This window comes from Lynx rufus, unplaced genomic scaffold, assembly GCF_022079265.1.
Source record: "Lynx rufus isolate CCGP_SWC_20201006 ecotype Redwood Valley unplaced genomic scaffold, mLynRuf1.p SCAF_4, whole genome shotgun sequence".
Taxonomy (NCBI): Eukaryota; Metazoa; Chordata; class Mammalia; order Carnivora; family Felidae; genus Lynx; species Lynx rufus.
In genome coordinates, this window is record NW_025814856.1 from 36,131,001 (window position 1) to 36,153,583 (window position 22,583).

Sequence of the window (22,583 nt, forward strand, 5' to 3'; positions counted from 1 at the left end):
TCTGTGTTCAGGTTCTTTGCCCATTTTTAAACTGGATTATTCTGTTTTTTGCTATTGAGCTGTATGAGTTCTTTGTATATTTTGGATACTAGCACCTTCTCGGATACATGATTTGCCATTATCTCTTCCCATTCTACAAGTTACCTTTTCATTTTGTTGACTCTTTGCTGTATAGGGAAAAAAGGATTTTTAGTGTGATATAGTCCCACTTACTTATTTTTATCCTTGTTGCTTGTACTTTTGTTGTCATATCCAAAAACTCATTGCCAAGCCCAGTGACAGGAAACTTCTTCCCTATGTTTTCTTCTAGGAATTTTACAATTTCACGTTTTAAATTTTTAATCCATTTTGAGTTAATTTTTGTGAGAGGTATAAGAGAGGGGACCAGTTTCATTCCTTTGCATGTGGATATCCAATTTTCCCGACATCATTTATTGAAAAGACTCTCTTTTCTTCATTGAATACACCTGGTTCCCTTGCCAAATATCAGTTGACTGTATATGTATGGATTTATTTCTGAGATCTGGGTTCTGTTCCATTGGTGTTTGCATCTGTTTTTATGCCAGTATCATACTGTTTTGATTGTGATAGCTTTGTGGTATAGCTTGTAATTGGGCTGAAGGATACTTCCAGCTTTGTTTTTTCTCAAACTAGTTTTGGTTATTTGGGGTCTTTAATGGTTCCATATGAATTTTAGGATTGTGTTTTCTATTTCTGTTTAAAAACTGCCATTGGTGTTCTCATAGGAATTGTACTAAATGTAGAGATGGCTTTGAGTAGGATGGATATTTTAACAATATTGAGTATTCCAATCCATTAAGAAAATTACTCTTTTTGTATATGAAGCATGGGAACACATACAATACATAAACAGATATGCAGTGTATCTGTGGTATGAAATTTTTATGGAGAGTGGTGGTTAGAAACAATAAACATCTTGAATCATTCCTTGGTGGGAGAGGTAATGAAGAAGAGAGTGAGAAACACCACTCTAAGAGATCACTAACTTCTAAATTGTTTTTTTTGGATCTTTTGTGTGTGAGGGGGGGTTGGGAGAGGGGTAAATTTTGTTGTTTATACATTCTAATGTGACAAAATTTGATCTATTTTATCATTATCACGTAAATCAAGACTCAAAATTTCCCATTTGTATATCTTATTTCATAGACCCTTATGTTAATGGTTCTTTCCTGTTTTGAAATTTTGGAAGAATATTTCTTTCCTTGGATTCACAGGACTTTTCCATGGATGGGGGAGGGCACAGTGTAACACATCCAGAGTAGCTTACACTCTCCTGTCCTGTGCCTTGTCACCCATGCTCCTGGACCCTGTGCTCACATACAATCTTCACAGCAGCCAGGGAAGGAAAGTGTTAGTATTCTCTTATTACAGATAAAGCAACTGTTTTGAACGTTTAAGTCATTCATTTCCCCATGGTCCTCACAGCTGCCTTGTGGTGGAAAGGATTAAAACCCAGTTCTGGAAGGGTACAACACCAATACCTATGGATCCATACCCTAAAATTCTCAAAACAGTAGCCCATGGGCCATCCAGTTCACTGACATGTTTCATGGCTAATTTGGTATACTTAAAATATTTGATTTTGTTTTCAACATTTAAATTGGGAGATCTTCACATGAAAAATAAATCTGCATTTCTAAATTCTCATTAAAAGATAAGAGGCTGGGGACTTATATCCAACATGGCAACACTACTGATACTAAGTGGTGGATACTGTTTATAATATTGTATTCACACTCCATTTTGCCTAAGTTTCCTGCTCTCACTTTTGTCTTATACACAAACCCCTCCATTCAAAGGCCCTGTAAACATTTGACCCCATGACCCCTGATGAGTGGTGTGTCTGATCCATTTGAGTCTCAATGTGTAACGTTGAGTCTAACATCCTTGTGTATTTCCTCAGAACACTTCCTTTCCACTCATTCATGTGATCATTTTAAAGAGTGATTTATGAATGCAGTTTAGTTTACCACTCTATTATCCCTTATTTTCTAGATCTCTCTAGCAGACTAACTTACTTTCACCAAAAATGAAACCAATTTCTTTTCTTCTTCCAATAGCTACGTTATATTTCAACTGGAAATCCTTTTAATTCATTGCTTATTTCCTTAGGGTCTCCATTTCTGAAATTCACATGCTGCTAAGCCTTCAAATATTCAGTCTCTCCCAACCTGTAGTTTTGAGCCACACTGCCAGGGCATATCAATTGTACTTCACAGTTCAGAGTTTTGAATCGTGATTATATGAGGACTTTTTTCCTCCCTCTGACCTTTTATGGGTTAAACGGAGCCGAGCGGTCTATATAAAGCTCTTCCCTTCTCGAATTCTTTCCTTACAAGTACCTTTATTTTGACTTGCAGTACTTGGTGGATTAAGTGCTTGAAAAAAAGTGGTCTGCGTGCCATTCGTAAGTGAAAGTCAAAAACTCAAGAGCTTTATCGGGGAGAAGAAGGAAATGCTCAGGGAGTGTAATTGGTTGGGGTGTTCCCAAGCTGTCTGTCAACAGCTCCATCTCTATGAAGGCATGAGAACCCGAGAAACAAATGCAAAGCAAAAGCAGCAGCAGATAAGAGGTGGCTTTTTCATCCTGGAAGCAAATGCCTGTGTCCTCTGCACAGCACTTTCATACAGTTCCATGTGTTATTGTGGTAATGCGCTTGTCACCGACCACATCTGGCTCGCCAACAGTGATCTAACTAAGTGAAGAAAACACAAACATGACCAGAAAACAAGCAGCTGTGTTTTGATATAACCACCAGAACTCTTTCTTTGGTGCGGTTGCTTTAAGGGTTCTCTTTGTGTGTAAATCTTTATTTATTTATTTATTTATTTAAAGTTTATTTATTTTGAGAAAGAGAGTGAGAGAGTGCTCATGCACGCAGAGGGAGTGGGACAGAGAGAGAGGGGGAGAGGGAGAATCCCAGGCAAGCTCCATGCTGTCAGCACCAAGCCCCACTTGAGGCTTGATCTCATGAACCATGAGATCATGACCTGAGTGGAAATCAAGAGTTGGACGCTTAACCCACTGAGCCACCCAGGCGCCCCTGTAAATCTACTTTTAAAATATAAATTAGAGTGGGGCTCCTGGATGGCTCAGTGGGTTAATGGGCCGACTTCAGTTCAGGTCGTGATCTCACGGTTTGTGAATTCCAGCCCCGCGACGGGCTCTGTGCTGACAGCTCAGAGCCTGGAGCCTGCTTCAGATTCTGTATCTCCCTCTCTCTCTATCCCTCCCCTGCTTGCTCTCTCTCTCTCTCTCAAAAATAAACATTTTAAAAAACATTAATATATATATATATATATATATAAATCAGAGTACATAATGTAACATTTTTGCCTCAATTTATTAGAAATGGACTGCGTTCATTGGAGGATTGTCTCAGTCCTTTGTTTGTTTTTTCGCACATTCATTGATTCATTCATTCCACAAACACTGAGCTTTTTATTTTTCACTGTGGGCCAGGCTCAGAGATTGTGATTCAGCTGGTACGTAGAGGGACTCGGGCATCGGTATTTCTAAAAAGGCCTCCAGGTATCTCTAATGGTTAAGAACCAGTGTTTAAAGGGATGTTTTTGACAGAGTTTTTTCCAACAGAAGTGTTTCTTTGAAGCATTACCATGAAAGAGTTTTTAGGTGAAGGGTGGAAACATCTTGGGATAAATAATAATAATGTGCCTTAATAATGAAGAATGATGACACTTAGTATTTAGTGAGTGCCATAGGTACGGGCTAGGTAATTCATATCTGGGGACACTTTCATTTTTACATTAGCCTGGTAAGGTGGGTATTATTGTCCTTGTTCTGTGTTGATGAAAAGATATTCAGAGAGCATGCCAAAGTTCCCATAGCTAGAAGTGAATTACCTGTTGGGATTTGGAGTCCATATACCTGACTCCAAAGTTTCATTGTTTCTACTCTGTGCATTCAGTCAGAACTTTGGTTTTGAATGTACTGATTTGAATAACCAATTTTTTTTTTCACAGAGTATTTTCAGGCACATGATCTCATTCAATAATGGTGGTTGCATGAAGAGCTTAAGCATGGCATAGTAGAGGCACTAAGGCTCCAAGAAGGGGAGTAAACCACTGAAAACCACTCAGTCAGTTTTGCCTAGAACTCGAGTTACGTATTCTAGGCTCTCCCACTGTTCCCCAGGGCTTCCTCATGTCTTTTTCATTTTCTGATTTTCGGAGGTAATAACTGCTTCACCCTTTGGGCAATAGAGCCAGTAGCCCAGCTGATTGGATCAACGGTTAGATTAGGCTAGATTAGGCTAATCAAATTTGTTTTCCCTTCCCCCACCCCAAGAATTCAGAACTGGTACTTGAAAAGGTTGGATCAGTTATCCTCAGGTGTTGAACTTATGTGCATACATCAGTAAAGAATGAAGTTACATTAGGATGGTTTCTTAGGGACCAGGTAAACTGAGAACAGAACAGATTTATGGAGCAAAAGACATATCCTCTGAATCCTGAAAGAGAGAGAAGAGTGAATAGCTCTCTTGACTTCTGATGACTTTGCAGAGGTCATTTATTCTCCTTTGTGATGACTGACCTTAATTCCTGCCCTTGGGTTTTGTGAGTGACCCTTAACTTGATACAATGAACTCCTCTTCATTTGTGCAAATTCAGTGTTTCTCCTGCTTTAAACCAAAAAAACCTTTGACTAAGTTAATGACCATATTTTGGGGCACACGTAAAAGTTACAATTTTGGGCTAGCTTACAGTGAGTTACATTCCATTCCCAAATATCCTTAGTTTGGCCTATCAGTCTGGACTACTTTGACTGCAAATGGTACAAACTGAAATCAAACCAGCCTAAAGGCATGAGGGAAATTTCTTTGGTTGTTAGAATGAAGTGTCCAGGGCTTGCTTCTGGCATGGCTAGATGCGGTAACTTAAATGATGTCTTCAGGAAAGTGCCTCTCTCTCTCTCTCTCCTCCACTTCCCTCTCTGGAAATTTTATTCTCAGTCACAGGCGGGCTCGGCTCTCCGTGTGCACCCTGTTGGTTTGGCAACACCCTGTTGGTTTTGCAAGGCAACAGGAATGGCTCTTTCCAGCCTGTGCCAGGGAAAACACCCAAGCCTGATGCTCATTGGCTCAGGCTGAGTCGGTAGTCCATCTCTGGGCCAATCATTGTAGAGAGGGAGATGAGGGCCCTCATGGGCCGGAAGTTGGGGTGTTTCCATCTAGAGCTGCTAATGGCACGTTTGTTTTGAACCACAGGGAGTCAAAGAAGGGTAGCTGCCCAGCAGGAAGGTTTCGGATTTACATCTGAAGGGGAGCCTGGCTCAGGAAAAGAATGACTGCTTGTAAAACTCATCTACTTGCTAATATTCAAACATATTTCTAGTACTTTGCTTTGATGCCTTGATTTTTTTCCACAAACGTATACATCATTACATTTTTTTTTTTCAACGTTTATTTATTTTTGGGACAGAGAGAGACAGAGCATGAACGGGGGAGGGGCAGAGAGAGAGGGAGACACAGAATCGGAAACAGGCTCCAGGCTCTGAGCCATCAGCCCAGAGCCCGACGCGGGGCTCGAACTCACGGACCGCAAGATCGTGACCTGGCTGAAGTCGGACGCTTAACCGACTGCGCCACCCAGGCGCCCCATCATCATTACATTCTTAATCTTGGTTGTTTCTTTGTTCTCAGGGGATTTACAGCTGGTAGATTCCAGGTTCATTGTTAGCCTTCTTGTTTACACCACCTGCTTATTTTATTTTAAAGTTGTGTTGTTGTCTTTAATTATTCGTTGGGCAAGTCATAATATCTTTGTATGAGGTATCTATTACATCTACCTGGACAATAATTTTAACACTAATCCAAATATAATGATTCAAATGCTTGATCCATTAGCTTAATTCAGGTTGTTTTAATACCTTTTACACTGCGTTTTGAACGTTTCTTACAAATGACAATGAACAAATCCCATGTGTCTATAAATCTGAGGATCATCAAGTGACTTGAGGAATCTAGACATCTAGGAATTATGTGGGAAAATTTCATCCAACCTTTCTTCTAAGAAAATCCAATCTCTTTTACGAAAAGAATTCTGTTAACTTTACCAAATCATCCCAACTGCTAAATTGGGCATTTGTTCAGTCCTTAGCACTTTGGAAGTCTTCCCTGCTTTGAAAATATTTGTTGATCCACCTTAACCTTTTTGAAATTCTTTACTTCTTTGGCTTCCATGAAAACATGTGCCTTGTTCTCCTTTCATCTCTTTGCCCACTCATTCTTTTCTGCTTTGTGATTTCATCATCCATCTCCAGCACTTTAAATACGGTGGCTCCCAAGATTCTGCCCATGGCCCTCTGACTTCCTCACTTAACTGACATACTTAATCCAAATGATCTCATCCACTTACAAATTTCCAGTCTCCAGCTATTTGTTGATGCCTCTTAGGACTAGAGCTCAGCCCTGACCTCTGTTCAGAGCGTTTCAAATTTATATATGCAACAGCTGGCAGACTTCTCCAGGCGCATGTCCCTAGGCACTTCCAGGGTAACACAACCAAAACTGAACTCAGGATCCTTCTCAGAAATCCACTTCTACTTTCTCTTTACCATTGCCATAATGAAGACAGGTCTCATCTTTCACTCCAACAGCTTTCCAGCTATTTCCCAGACTCCAGTTCTGTTATTCAAGCTCACCCCCAAGCCCGTGTCCCTTCTATGGTTTCCTATCAGTCTCAGGGTATACTCTAGTCCAGGAAACTTTTCTTAAAGACCAGCTAGTGAATCTTTTAGGCCTTGCAGACCTAAGCAAAATTGAGGCCATTATGTAAGCACTTATATAAATATATAAAATATAGTTATTTAAGAGAATGAAAGTTATTTTTAACTCATGGGTTGTTCAAAAACCAGTAGGAGCCCAAATTTGGCTATCAGGCCCTACTTTGCCTTCCCTTGGTCTAGTCTACTCTCCTCATGGGGTGCACGAGGTCCTACTTGATCTGGCCCCTCGGTTTCCTCTCTGGTCTCATTTCTCACTGCTATCTGCCTCCCACTTTGCAAGGTCTTGCTCCATGCTGTTTCCTGCCTCTGGACTTTGCTTATGCTGTTTTCTCGGCCTGGTGTGCTTTTCTCTCCTTAAATTCTGTACCAGACCAATTCCTGTGCATTTGGTATACTCGGCTCAAGGACCTTTTCCTCTAGGGAGAGTTCTCCATAGTCTTCCCCATCTCTTAGCGAACTTAATGTGCCCTTCTGAGTTCCCACAATGCCCTGTGCTTGTTCCCATCATCTCCCATCACATGGCAGCCCAGCTGTTTGTTGTGATTTCTGTATCAAGTTGATGAGCAGAACTGGATCTTATTTGTCCTATATCCTCAGGGCTTAGCACAAGCCTTGGCACAAAGCACACATCCAGTAAATGACACTTAACTCTGGCACTGTCTATTCCCCTTTGACAGAGGAAGAGTATTGTATCATAAATAAGTTCCTTGAAACATCTAAATTGCAACCTAACCACCTATAGTGTCATTGACCTAATTCTAGCGGCAGGAAGACCTATTCAATTTTAATACTTCGAAAGTCATTTATTGTTAGCTAGTTCCTTTGGGTGGTGCATGGCCTTAATAATACCAAGGCCAGGGATTCAATAGCTGTTTAGTTGAGAATACTTTACCCTGTCGAGTGACCGACCACAGGCTATGTCCTCAACTCAGCTGGCTGGCTGTTTTTCAGATTCCTGCCATTTGTCACTTATTATAACTGTAGATTCCAGACACAGAAATCCATCACCAATGGCTAGGGAAAACTGTTTAAAGCACATGCCTCTGACTAGAAAACAGAACATGCTCCTTGTAGGAAATGAACAGCATGTAAAAAGAATATTTAATATATAGAATAGTTTAGAAAAAGAAAAAAACATCAAAAAGTTCAAAAATGTTTCAGCCATAATTCCACCAACAGGAGTCAAGGACTGTTAAAATATGGGCATGGACCTGGGGGCACCTGGGTGGCTCAGTTGGTTATGCATCAGACTTCAGTCAGACTTCGACTCAGGTCATGATCTTGTGTTTTATGGGTTTGAGCCCAGTGTCAGGCTCTGTACTGACAGCTCGGAGCTTGCTTTAGATTCTGTGTCTCCCTCTTTCTCTGCCCTTCCTCCGCTTGCATTCTGTTTTTCTTTCTTACTCAAAAATAAACAAACATTAAAAAAATGTGGGCACGGATCTTCTTCTATAATATTCATCATTGCTATGCTTCTGTTTATGCCATTTTGTTTCCTGATTCTTTTCTTTACTTAACATTATATAGACAGCATTCTCCCAGGCCGCTAAGCCTCTTTACAAGTGTCACTTGTAAAGAATGTAATGTAAAAGTCTTCCCTTGTTCTAACCCTCCAATACAGGTTCAAATGTTAGTGAAATCATTTTTCTTTTTTCTATCTAAGTAAGCAAACATTAGCCAGCATGTAGAGTTGGCATTAGGGCTGAAACAAATGAAGAGATAATTTGATTCTTTCTCTTGTTTCACAGATGAAAAAAATGGAGGTGCAGAGAATGTAGGATTTATCCTAGGGACCACAACCAGTATAAGAATTCTACTGCAAACAATCCAGGATTCTTTCCAACAAATGTGGTTCAAGATCATGGTGGCTCAGAGAAAGCAACCAAGATGGTGCCTATCTTTTCTTTTTCAGCGTGTCAGTACCAGGTGTGTGCCATTTATACCTCTAATTGTGGACGGCGATCCCCTTGGGTTCAATGGCACCTTCTATTCTCTCATCCCCGCAATCTGCCACCCTCTCCAATTTCTTATCGTTAAAAACAATTACATTCTGTGTACAAAAGGGTGAAAATAAACACACATGCAACATATTTTATATATTCCACCCATTTATGGAGACAGAAATATCCCTGTTAAACCCAGCTCATTAGTACATGGATTTGGTCATATTTTACCAGCAAATGAAATTCAAACATGCATTCCATAACCTTTTCTGTGAAGAATCTTAAGAGAGAAAATGCCATGAATAAGAAATAAAGACTAAGTTAACAGAAAATGTTCACCTGAACTGGGCACTTGTGAGCAAAAATACAGGACTGTAGAATTCACATTCTATTTGAGAATCGTAAGTACGGAAAGAATGAAAAATGGCGGCTCTCATGTATTACTTGCAGACATAAGGTTCACGTTTATTTGTCTTGGCCATCAGGTTTTTCTGAGTGGGAACGTGACCATATGCTTCCTTTTCTAGGAGCACAACCTTTGCTAGTCAATATGCTGGCTAGGGAGCAAAGGATGGCTTTACAGCATATTTAATTCCATCCTTCACTTTGAAATGAAAATTGATGTCAGTTCTCCCACCCCATCAAGCTGTTTTCCAAATGCTAAACTCCTCTGTCTTTCATCAAACTTCCTCCTATCTCATTTGTCAATGTCCTTTTACTTCCACAAATATTTTCTACTAAAGTTAAAATTAAAATGAACTCCTTTCTATCTTACCCACTACCCCATACTAATACTGCCTTAGTTCTTAGAAGCCTAGAAATAGAAGACCTCAGAAGAATTCCCAAGAAAGAGAGCATCAGCCCTATCCTAGGGATAGGGAGTCTCCTTGGAAAGAGAGAGAGATAGAGAGATAGAGAGAGAGAGAGAGAGAGAGAGAGATAGAGAGAAGTGTCCCACTTACCCTCTTTTGGCATCTCCCAGGAAGGGATAAGTTATTCATACCAGGTAAAGAGAACACTTTGGCATTTCAAGTTCAACAGCCTTACTTTCTATGACATCTCATGTAATTTCCTTGTAAAGTTGCCAGAGAGAAGATGAAGAAGGAGTGAAACATTCAAGAATCAATGTAGAATAAAGGAAAGCCAACAGTCCTAATTTACCGCGCCTCCTGTAGGCTACTCATCGACTAAATTCTTCACATTATCGTACATGGATCTTCAGGAAAATCCTGGAGTTAAAGGTGTTAGTAAGGTCCTCTTTTAGATACGAAGACTTAAGTTTAGAGAGTTTAAAACACTTACCTAAGCTCACACAGATAATAAGCGGCACAGCTGGGATCAAATCCAGATTTCCTTTGATCTCAGAGCCCTTGCTATTAACTCCAAAATAATACACCTTTTGGGTCAGGTGTCCATGGAAGAGGATGAGCTGATAAGTGACAACCGGTAGAAGGATAAAAAGTAGGAACTTGCTGCAACAAGAAACTGCAGAGATTACCTGGGAAGAGTGGAAAGTGGTGGCCTCACCTTGGGTGAGTAGAGAAGGGTGAGAAACATATGCCAGACAGAATTCTGATGGCAGAAGGTCAGTCCCAAATGATCCTACCCCTTCAGCTTAAACTGCTGAGAAGACAACTGTGAGGAACTGGTAGTGATCAGGAATGGGAGTGGCAAGGGAAGATTTTTCTGAGGGGGCGACATTTGAGCTGATCCCTGAATAAAGACAAGTCAGCGATGGGAAAATCTTAGAGCAAGGAATTTGGGATGAAGAAAACAACAAATACAGAGATTCCAAGGCAGAAATAAATTGGAGTAGTTGAGAAAAAAAGGAGACCCAAGTGGCTAGAATGGAATATTAAATGATAATTTTCAGAAAAGAATAAAAGCATGACTTTATATAAATATAAAATAAACATTTGGTAAGGATTTTATTTATCTGTGATGGAACCTGGTAGATGTTATCAATGCTTCAAAGAAGTCACAACAAAACATATTTATATGGAGTAAAGGAATATCGAATGTGCAAAGGGAGGCAAAATTGGCTCCTTTCACCGTAGGGGAGGGAAGTCAATTGATCTTCTGGGCAGAATAGATTTGCATGTCTAGAGACAAGAACTACTTTGCATTGCCAAATTACAGAATTGTGAAAATAGCTTCCATAGAATCAGAATCAGATATCCTGGAAGAACGTCCTGTAAAGTCTATTAGATAATGTATTGTTTTCCATGGAAGTGCAAAGTTTCTCCTACAGTCTGATTGTGAGGGATAATAATAGGAGATGAGACGGAAGTAGTCATGACTGAGATCCTGCATGGTCTCTGAACGAAACAGTGACTTTCGACTTTATTTTAAAGGGAACAGGAAACCATGAGACATTTTTAAAGTCAGGGAGAGGCATGTTCTGTTTACCAGTTTAATCAGGGCCACTTTGGCTGCTGGGTGAAGAACGAAATTCTGTGGGGTGTAGAAACATCTAAGTAGCTGGAATGTAGTGTTAAACAGGTTTGTCAAAAAAGATAAAAGCCATGACTCTCATACAGATATAAAATAAACACTTGTTTTGTTTTAAGGTTTGTTTATTTATTTATTTATTTATTTATTAAATTTTTTTTTTTCAACGTTTATTTATTTTTGGGACAGAGAGAGACAGAGCATGAACGGGGGAGGGGCAGAGAGAGAGGGAGACACAGAATCGGAAACAGGCTCCAGGCTCTGAGCCGTCAGCCCAGAGCCTGACGCGGGGCTCGAACTCACGGACCGCGAGATCGTGACCTGGCTGAAGTCGGACGCTTAACCGACTGCGCCACCCAGGCGCCCCATATTTATTTATTTATTTATTTATTTATTTATGAGAGCAAGAGCAAGCTGGGGAAGGGCAGAGAGAGGGGAAGAGAGAGAGAATCCCAAGCCAGCTCCACACTGCCAGCACAGAGCCCGAGGTGGGGCTCAAACTCACGAACTGGGAAATCAAGATTCGGACGCTTAACCAACTGAGCCACACAAGGAGCCCCTCAAATAAGTACTTGTTAAAGATTTTATTTAATTCATTAATCAGTGAGGCAAGCCAGCAGGCAATCTAATGAGATATTGTGGCTTGGACCAGGAGGTAGCAGTGAAAATGGAAAGAAGTAAATGGATACAAGATGGAAGAACTCGCTCTTGTTTTTCTAGAGTTTCTAGAGACTTGTTGCTAAACGAGACAGAGACAAAAAAGCCTTGACTTCTAGGGCTGGAAAAGGAGGATAAGAAAAAGAAGACTTTAGCCTTGGACCGAAGGATGGGTGATTCTGCAAGAAAGAACAAGGTTAGAAGCTGAAGGCATCAATTTTTTCAAAGGCAGTGAGAAACTAACTAAAGGACACCAGAAAGTGGAAATGTTATCCATACGACATGATATGGTGGTTGATAATTATCCTAACAGTCCTGAACTTGTGGCCTCAAAATTCCTTCACACTTAGTCAAAATAATGCTGGGGAAATGGATAAGAAGGTACCCACCTGAAAGACAAAAGGGGCCAAGTTTATAATCCTTAAGCATTCACCTATAGAGTAGAAATCCACCCCTCACCCGTTCCTCATCACTACCTGGCCTTATGATCCAGAAATTTCCCAGTACAAGTGTCAGCAGGAAGCCAATTACGGCAGTCTTGTTTGGGGGCTGCCTGAGGGGACTGATTCCATGACAGTTACCATGACCTTGTTTGACAGATGTGAAAATCAAGTCTTGAAAAGGCTAAAGACACAAAGGGGTGGTTAGTCACTGGAACCCAGCTTGTGGACCCTCACCAGCACTCCCCTCACTGCACTGGACAGCCAGCTCTCTACACTGCAGATTAGTTCAAAACATCAAGCTCCATTCTCTGCATCAGCACTGTGCAAGAGCATTTTCTGGAATGATGAAAATGTTCTATACCCATGATTTCCAGTACATTAGCCACTAGCCACACATGGCAATGGATGACTGCAATGTGTCAGTGAGACAGGGTAACTGAATTTTTTACTTTGCTTAAATTAAATGTTAATAGTCACATGTGGCCAGTGGTTTACTGCCTTAAATCATGCAGTTTTATACCATAGCAAGCTGTGTGTTTCTTTTTTTGTGTGGTAATTTTTTAAATGTTTATTTAATATTTTGAGAGAGGGAGGGAGAGAGAGAGACAGAGAGTGAGCAAGTGCATGCACAAGTGGACGAGGGGCAGAAAGAGAAGGAGACAGAGAATCCCAAGCAGGCTCCATGCTGTCAGTGTAGAGCCTGATGCGGAGCTCAATCTCGTGAACTGTGAGATCATGACCTGAGCCACAATCAAGAGTTATACACTTAACCAATTAAGCCACCCAGGCACCCCTCAAGCTGTGTATTTCTTGGAAGAGCTATATTGTACAGGTTTGTCTATTGCTTTTTGTCATCCCTAAAATTTGAACACTTTTTCTGTGGTTGAGGAATATTCTATTTATGAGTTTGTGTCCCCCCAAAGTAGAAGTTGATATTTTCTTCTGGTGTTTACAACTAATAACTCTAACTGTAGATAGCAAAAAAAAAAAATCCTGCCCCTCAATTTTTAGCCAAGAGGAAAGTGTGTCTATCAGTCAGGGAAGCTAAGTTTAGCTGCAGTAACAAACAATCTAAAATCCCACTGATTTACACCATCAGAGTTTATTTTTCATTCCTGTTACACACCATGGCTATTGTTGATTGGCTGGTGTTCCATGTTTGTCTTCACTCCAAGATTTAGGCTCTTGGAACAGCTTCTATCTGATACGTTGTTGATGTCATGGGAAAGACAAAAGAGAAAAATAGTGAAAAACAGGTTGGTTCTTAACGCGTCTTCTTGGAAGCCATAGTTCTCTCTATGATTCATGGGCAGAAGCAAGTCATTTGGCTACTCTTGAGTTCAACAGAGTTGAGACACATAAACCTTCTTCAGAAGGTAGACAGGGTATTCTGGACAATAATACATTCTATAGCACCTACAAATAGCTAACATTTATTGTGTGCTTAGTTTATATCGGCTAACAGACCAAGCCTTTTATATATAGTATCTTAATTTTTATAATGATCTAGTTTTATTATTCTCTCCATTTTACAGGAAAGAAAACAGAGGCTTAGAAAGATTGAGGGTGTTGCTCTGAGTCACATAGTTCATAAGCAGTGGAGGCAGGATTTCAACATCATTCTCTTTGACTCCAAACCCCATGCCTGCTTCCTTTTAAATTACTGCACTGCTTTTTTTTTTTTTATGTAGGAAAAATATTTCTGAGAGAGGTGGAGAAATAAATTAGATTTCTAGAAAAACATACTTTCCTTCAAGTCCTCAGTTTAACACTCTAAGGTTTCTGGAAACTATGGAATCTAAACCAATCTTCTATACCATTCCTTTGATCCCAAATGTTTTAGGACTCTAGCTTAATTGTAAAAACAATTTTTTACACTAATAAAATTCTTCAGCTAATTTTTGCTGAGGTATTTGTCTCTCATTTATTGTTAAAATTTTGCTGTGATAGAACAAACAAAAGCTTTCCCTTCCCTCCCCTAATATAAATTGCTTCTCCCAAAAGAAACACAAACATAGCTGGTTTGTTATCCTTCAAACATTACTTGACATATTTATAAATATATGTACGTTATATATAAGGTTTTCAGTAATTTCATTTTATACAAATGAGATTATATTACCCTGTTACTCCTTAACTTGTTTGTTCTTTTATCATATCATGGGTATCTTTCCACAGTGTTATATAAAACACTGCTTCATCCTTTTTAATGATCCACTGTATCTTGTAAAGAAGAGTTTAAATTGTGATTCCAATAGGTCATGTTCTCTTTTTACCCATGCAGGTCTGGCACTCTTACCAGGCTCATAAAAAGAATGCTGGTTCTGAACTTCTTCAACATGAGCACCGTTCTATTTCCCCCTCTGGTATATCTCCAGTGGAAATCATTTTTCTCTTGCATATATTTTATTACCTGGAGTGCTTCATTTCTTGCTGCCCAGAGCTGGTCTTCGGCGTGAAGGAAGCTTTGTTGTTAACAATTGTTCTGTTCGGAAAAAGTAGGTTCCCAGATGAATGGACCAGCAATGTCCTCCAGTAAACCCTTTCAAAATGACCATCTATGCAACCATCTTTGTCCATATGAGTATTCTCTGAGGAACAGGTAATTTCATATGAGCTGGGGCATACCCACCTCCCAATTTTGTGTAAGAGGCTGTAATGAACAAGCAGATTAGTATTTAATACACTAATCTGTACAGTGCTCTCCTCAATAAAGCTTTAATTATTTTAGATGATCGTGAAGGCAGCCAACATGCTTAATACATTGTACAGCACAATGCACAAATCACCAGAACGAGGGAAATTACAAGTCCAAGGAAAATTAATGGTCAGTTCACAGTTAGAGAAGAGCAGGTCGTCCACAATGCCATTTGATCTGGAGCTGAATAATCTCACCGGCAGCAGCACTGAAGCTTTTAGCTTGTATGTGCAAGGGGCTTTTAAAAATCATGTACATCCCGAGAATTTAATTTTAAAGGTCCCCATGGGGGGTGGCCTCTGTGAGCCTGACTAAGCTGAAATGTTCTGGTTCAAAACGGGAGAGAGACATGGAGGAGGGGGTCATAAACCAAGCTCCTGGAAAGCTCCCGGGGTTATGTCTTCAGGGACCAAAGCGTCTGAGGGTTTTGTCATGGTTCCAGAACGAATAACTCACACAACTAATTAAGAATAGTCTCGGATAATTAACATCTGTGCAACCAGACAGTTTTGCCTCAGGACCATTAAGAAGCAAATCCAAAAGTGAATGGTACACAATGAGCGATGGGTGCCTCAGGAGAAATACCTCCGCCTTTTGTCCCAGTTGGCAGACGGTTCTGAGATGCATTTCACAAGGCTCCTTGGGAGGTCCCAGAGGATGCTGCAATGGTCACATGGAGCAGTGGCTTTACATTGTCTGTCCCACCTTCTCTGTGGCACTCCCCGTCTGTCTCTCATGCCTGCTCCCTGGGGTCACTTCCCGCAGAAGCCGTTTGCGTGCTCACCACGCACGCACACGCGCACACACACACACACAGCACACAGGAGCCCGCAGAGTAATCGGCAGGGTTTGGAAGCACAAAAGATGCCTAGGAGGAGGTAAGGGAGAGAATGGAAAAAAGGTCTCTCTAATTGGTATCTTGAGAGTTGAAATTAAGTTGGGATATATCAAAATATAATGAATTCAATGTAAGAGATCCACTGTGATATAAATCCTATACTAATCAGACTAGATTAATTAGAATGATTTACAATTCAAGACATAGATAAACTTAAAGTCATTCCTGTTTTGTCTGTTTCAAAATGAACCTTTTTTATGTATATGTGGAAATATACATACATAAAATATAAATATATAATATTAAAAATAAGAAAGCATGTTTATATAATACATGTTAATTTACATCTTTAATATATTTTATGCAATTATACATTCTGTATATTTAATTATAAATGTATATATTTATATAATATAAATATAGCTCATAACAGTAGCTTTTGCTGAGGTTCAGGTTGGAAGGTGAAATGGGTCCCTTACAAACAAGAGAGCTCAGAAAGGCTCATTTCTTAGTACATCCCTTTTGTATCTTCAATTTTGCCTCACATGCATATATTACCTAAGCAAAAACTTAATTTTAGGAACATGCTTTTTGGAACAAGAATGCAGAACCATGTGATAATACAAGTTGTGATAACAGAAGAATGCAAGCATTCTTCCTTTCTAGGCCTCCCCAGCAATAAACACTGCCAATGGTTTGGTGTGTGTCCTTGTGGATCAACGGCCCCCAACCTGGCTGTGTATTAGAAACACGCACACATACACACACACACACACACACACACACACGTGTAATAGCTCAATAAGTATTTGCAGACTATTTTACTGGTCATCTAATTTGGCTTTTTGATTTCTTTTAGTTACACAGTAATAGATTTTATGTTTCAGTCTTGCTGAGTTAGTATCACTGATTCTAAATTTGTCTTTCCCATCATAATACATAACAGGAATATTTCTCTCTCTCTATGTATATATATATATATTTATCCATATAGATATACAAAATTATATATACAATTACATATATAGTAAGCCTATATATTGGTAGTAAATATAAAGCTATCTTGATAGTAATAATTAAAAGCTTTATAAGTATTTTACCTGTTAATTTTTGCTATTTGGTAATAATTAAGATGCTACAAACTAATATAAGCCAAAGAAAGGTATATTATATGAAAATATTGAGATGTGTTATGGAAGTGAAAGTTAGCTGCTAACACAAACACTAAATCTTCAGTGGCCTAGCAAAGTAAAAGTTTGTTTCTCACTCATTTCATAGACCAGTTGGGTCTTCACTAGGTGGCCTTCCACAAGTTGATTCAGGGATGTAGGTTCATTCTAGCTAAGAGTTGCACTAGGTCTCACATCCTCTGATGAATTCTGTTCATTACCCATCAATGAGCAAAGAGAGAGGACCTGGAAAGGTCCAATGGAGTACTAGGGAGCCACATCAGGAAATACACATCCCTTCTGTCCATATTCCATTGGCTGGGACTCAGTTACACGGTATCACTTAAAAGCAAGGGAGGCTGAGAAATGTAGGCTAACTGTGTGCCCCAGAATAAGAGGAGAATGAAGGTGCTGGTACACAGTAGCAGCCTCTGTCATAAGCAAGAAATGTAGTTTGGACCACACAAAATTAATTAATGGGTTGGATCCCTAGCAGCTAAGGCTTCTTTTCCTCTCTGAGGCCTGTCATCTATCTGTCTTTTCTTCTCCCTGCACAGCTATTCCATACTTTTCTCCCTCTCCTTTCCCCTTCTCAAGAAGTCTCTGTCTCTGTGTCTCTCCCCCCTTCTTTCTCTCCCTCTCCAGGTAGATCCTAGAGAACATCTGATCTTTTGTCAGACAAAGCACCTGCTGTCAAAATAAGTATCTAATTCTACTCATAAGTGCTACCAAATAAGAGTTCAGCTTGCAATGAAAGTCTATGATGAGAGTCTAGACTTAGTTGGGAAGGGCTTCTCTGAGGTAGTAACCCTTAAGCTGAGATCTGAGGAATGAGTAGGGATAACAGGGGACAGGGAGAGGAATGGTGGAGAGCTTCAGGCAGAGGAAACAGCAGTTTTTACATAGGTTGTCAAGGAGAGGCCAAGAATGCTACCCGGGTTGGTCTAGAGTAAGCAGGAACTTCTAGATCATGATAAGAATTTTGGATTCTTTTTCTTACACCATGAAAGGTCAATGACTCCTATTTAAATATTTATTCTTTAGAATAAAGGTTACTCTAACTCTTAGGCTTGCTCTTCAAAAATGAGCAAGAGTAGCATCATTGATGGGGCGCAGTGGTTTTGACCACATGTTTGAATACAGCCGTAAGGAGTGGACAACCCAACCACGGCCAAGCTATACGTTACTGTGCACTAACCACAAAGCCCTCTCTTCCTCCGATTAGCTAATCTGTGCCATTGAGAATGTGAAACAAAGTCATCAAGATTTTAAAGTCCTGGAGTTAAAGTCTTGGGAATGATTTTTTATAATGTATAATCGCTTAAAAATTGATACATGCAGCAATTATCAGGCAAAGATTGAGCTGAGACATGCCTATTCCATTTACACTAAGGTTCTGTTTACAGTGTTTTATATGGCTACTCACTGGTTGAAATATTAGCAACATTGATTCTCTGTACAGTACTTACCACAACACATATTTCCTTGCTCCAGATGGAAAGTCAATGGGCAGAAATGTGCTGTTAATGATGTGTTGGCATGGCATTTCCTGTATTACAAAATACAGCCCAAAACATTAAAATATCCTCTTATCAAGTGCAAAGTTAAACAAAGTTGTTTGACTAAATGAGTATAAATAAATTTCTGGTAGTAAGAGTACAAAATGTAGTGAGGGGAAATGCATCCATGACTATATAAACACGGACTGTTTTTACCATTTGTCAAGTATTCAGTGAGAAAAAGAAACCTAGCATATTCTTACAGACTAAGGACTGAATATAAATCGTACAAAATATAGTTTTAAATTATCATGAGACTTATGTTGTAAGAGTCTTGCACTTAGTTCTCTAACAATCATTTCATATGCGATTGCAGCTCTAGTATTTACTAGGTATATGGCCGTAGGCAATTTATTTAATCTCTCTGAGCCTCGGTTTTCTCACCTGTAAAATGGTTATCTTCATTAGATCTATTCTATTTGTTCATTGTGAAGACGGAGATAGTCTAAAGCACTAGTACAATTCCTGGTGCTGAATAAAAGGCAGAACTCAGTAAAAGATAGTTCTTATCTCTTGAGGAGTCTGGGTGACTCAGTCAGTTAAGCACCCAACTTCGGATCAGGTCATGATCTCATGGTTCGTGGGTTCAAGTCCTGGGTTGGGTTCTGTGCTGACAGGTCGGAGCCTGGGGCCTGCTTTGGATCCTGTGTCTCCCTCTCTTTGCCCCTCCCCCACTTGTGCTCTGTCTCTCTCTGTCTCAAAGAAATGAGTAAAAGTTAAAAAAAAAAAGATAGTTCTTATCTCTAAAAAAATTTCATAACTACTCTTAAGAATCAAAGTTTCTATGAGTTCACTCAATAAAATCTGGTTTTAAGATGCTGCTAGATATTCCGAGGAAGATACACAAAGAAATACAGACCTCATTTCCCCTACCTTTGAAGAATTTATAGTAACTTTGTGGGGACTATCACTAAGTGAGGTTCAATAACCTACCACGAAATACTGTGATTCAGCAATAAATTGACACCATAGACCTACATTTCCTGAAACTTAAGACCTTTTTTAAAGAAAAGTGTTCTCTCAGACTCCCAGGGTTTACCTGAATTATTTTTACTATAATACTATTTAGATATGTACAAACATAAAAGCATGTTATAAACTCCCTATTATTCTTAACTATAAAACAGTAACAAAAAAGAAAACAAGTAAAATTAAAAACAAGCTATAAAATCCATAAAAATTCAAATAAACAGCATCTAACATAGCTAATAATGTTGCTGAAACCAAATGGTGTTTTAGAATTTTTTGATTGGGGTCAACAGGGATGGAGGAAAGGAAGGCTTTCTAAAGACTTTCTGGAAAAAAGAGAGGGTTTGAGATAGCAAAGAAGGTGAAGAGGAACAATATAAGCAAGCTTTCTTCAGAGAGTAAATCAGCTGCCTGGGAACCTGATGAAAAGAAGGGGAAAAAAATAAGATGAGAAGTGAAGGTTACAAAGTTAGAAAAATTCCCTTTCAAGCTAAGGGGTATCTGCACTTATTTGAAGACAAGAAGAAATAACCAATTGAAAGAGAGACACTGCTGATCGAGGGAAAGTCAGGAGGGAAGAGTTTGTCAGTATCACTGCAGTTCTATATTTTTTAAAACTTTTATTATTGAAGTACAATGGATATATGATGTTATATTAGTTTCAGGTGGTCAACATAGAAATTTAATAATTCTATATATTATGCAACATTCACCACAATAAGTGTATTTGTTGTGTATTTATGTCATCACACAATGTTATTATATCATTGACTCTATTGCCTATGCCATACTTTTCATCATTATGAATTATTTATTTTATGATGGGAAGTTTGTACCTCTTAATCCCTTCTATCTTGCCTATTCCTCCCCCTTCCTCCCCTCTGGCAACCACCAGTATGTTCTCTGGATTTATGAGTCTGTTTCTGTTTTTGTTTGTGCATTTGTTTTGTTTTTTAGATTCCACATATAAGTGAAATCATATGGTATTTGTCTTTCTCTGCCTTATTTCACCTAGCTCAACACCCTCTAGGTCTATTTCTACTATAGTACTACCCTTATCTATCCAGCACCTTTGCTCCCCTTTCTTTCAGTGACAGACCCCAACCTCATCTCACTCCACTGTGATTGGTCTATGAAAGGGCTTCTGAAACAAACTAGCCAATCAGATTGTTTCTTCTGAGATTTGAAACTTAAGCAGATACTTCCTTCCATCATTTTATGACACCATCCCTGAGGAAAGAACCACATGCTCTACTGCCGAGGTCCTTAGTAGGTCTTTCTTTTCTTTTTTCTAACATTCTTGTATAAATCAGTCTTTGCTTAAACTATCCAGAGGTACAGTAAGTTAAATGAAACTAAAAGAACATTAACCAGTATGTAGGTAGGGACTCTAAACATTGATGTAGAGACCCACTTTCCTTTCTTTGGGACCCAAGGAAAGCATAAGGGATAGGTAGGTGTTAATCACAAGCTGACAGGTAGATGAAGGGGTTCAGGTCAAATGACCTCAAACTTCTTAACAAAGTAAGAATTGGACTGTCTGCCAAGTATGAAGTGATAGAATGTGATTTTTAAAATAACTTAACACTAGGGGCACCTGGGTGGCTCAGTTGGTTGAGCGTCCGACTTTGGGTCAGGTCATGATCTCGCAGTTCGTGAGTTCGAGCCCCGGGTCGGGCTCTGTGCTGACAGTTCAGAGCCTGGAACCTGCTTCAGATTCTGTGTCTCCTTCTCTCTGTCCCTTCCCCGCTCATGCTCTGTCTCTGTCTCTCAAAGATGAATAAACGTTAAAAAAAATTTTAAATAACTTAACACTTGAAAACATTTTATGTACTGATCTTGTGGTACAAAATCTCTGTAGAGAGAGATCTAACAGTCTTTAGAAGATTTTTTGATGAAACCAATTCCAAGCCTTTGAAATCTAGGTTTAGAATCTGAGTCCAGTTTTCACAAGGAAAAGGGAAGCTAGTCTGCACAATTAAGGGAAGGAAGAAGTTAGATCTGGTATGTGTTGGCAGATGGATAATCTTGAGAAGAGTAGTAACAGGACTTAACACTATTTAGAGAAAAGGTGAGGGTGGAATGTCCCCCTGCAGTCTTGCAAAGTGGGACTTTGATGAGATTAGAACTGACTAGTGAAAGAGGATTTACTATGGCTTTTTGCTGAGTGGTGTGTGATTAAAAAAAAAAAAATCTTCTATACAATCTTTCCTAAGAAAGTTCTCATCAATATTCCATCATTCTTCTCTGTTTGGGGGATAGTTGGACATTTGCTTGTGCAGGGGAAGCAGGGAAGGGCAAACTAAGAGCGCTGGAGAAGATGCGGATCTCATACGGGTTACCCAATTACTTGGGAATCAACAAGTGACAATAAAAGGTTTTCAACTAAGAATCTGCTCTAGAAAGAGTTGTGTGTGTCCTAGGATTTGCTCTGACAATGCGATGGTTAAGCGTAGCCTGGAAGCAAAGACTGAAAAACACAGGGAGGTGGAGGTTGTGTAGATTCTGGTTTTGAAGTAGTGAGTAGCTTGATAAATCCTCTTTCAAAAACAGCAACAACAAAACCTACAAAACTAGGCAAAATTGTCAAAAACAGTCATTTTGGGGCTCTGGAAATGGACCAAAAGGAAACAACAATTTGAAAAGCATATATTCATGAAAAACTGCTGACCTTCGAGTAAGAACAGTAGAAGTCTGTGGCTTTCTTGCCTGTGGCTACTCCCACACCCCACCCCAGATTGGCCAGCACACCAATTCTATCAGATGAGACTGACCATGAAAACTGACAGCCTTGTTGCAAGAGGAGCAGGCTAACTTGATTTCGAGCAGAGTGGAAAATTGGCAACTGGGGTGAATGGGAAAGGGCTAGAGCCCTCTCTCTGAGCCCAGGATTTCAGTCCCTCTGGGGGGAAGGGAATGATAGACTGAAGGACTATCAAAAACTTTAATAGGGATATGAGTTAGCCATTGAAAGGTTTAATAACCATTCTACAGATCACTGGCTGTCTGGGAGCCTATTCTTATGCACAGTGGGAGAACTGAGAGTTGTGGAAAGTAAATGTTAGGGCAGACTTGAATATTGCCTAA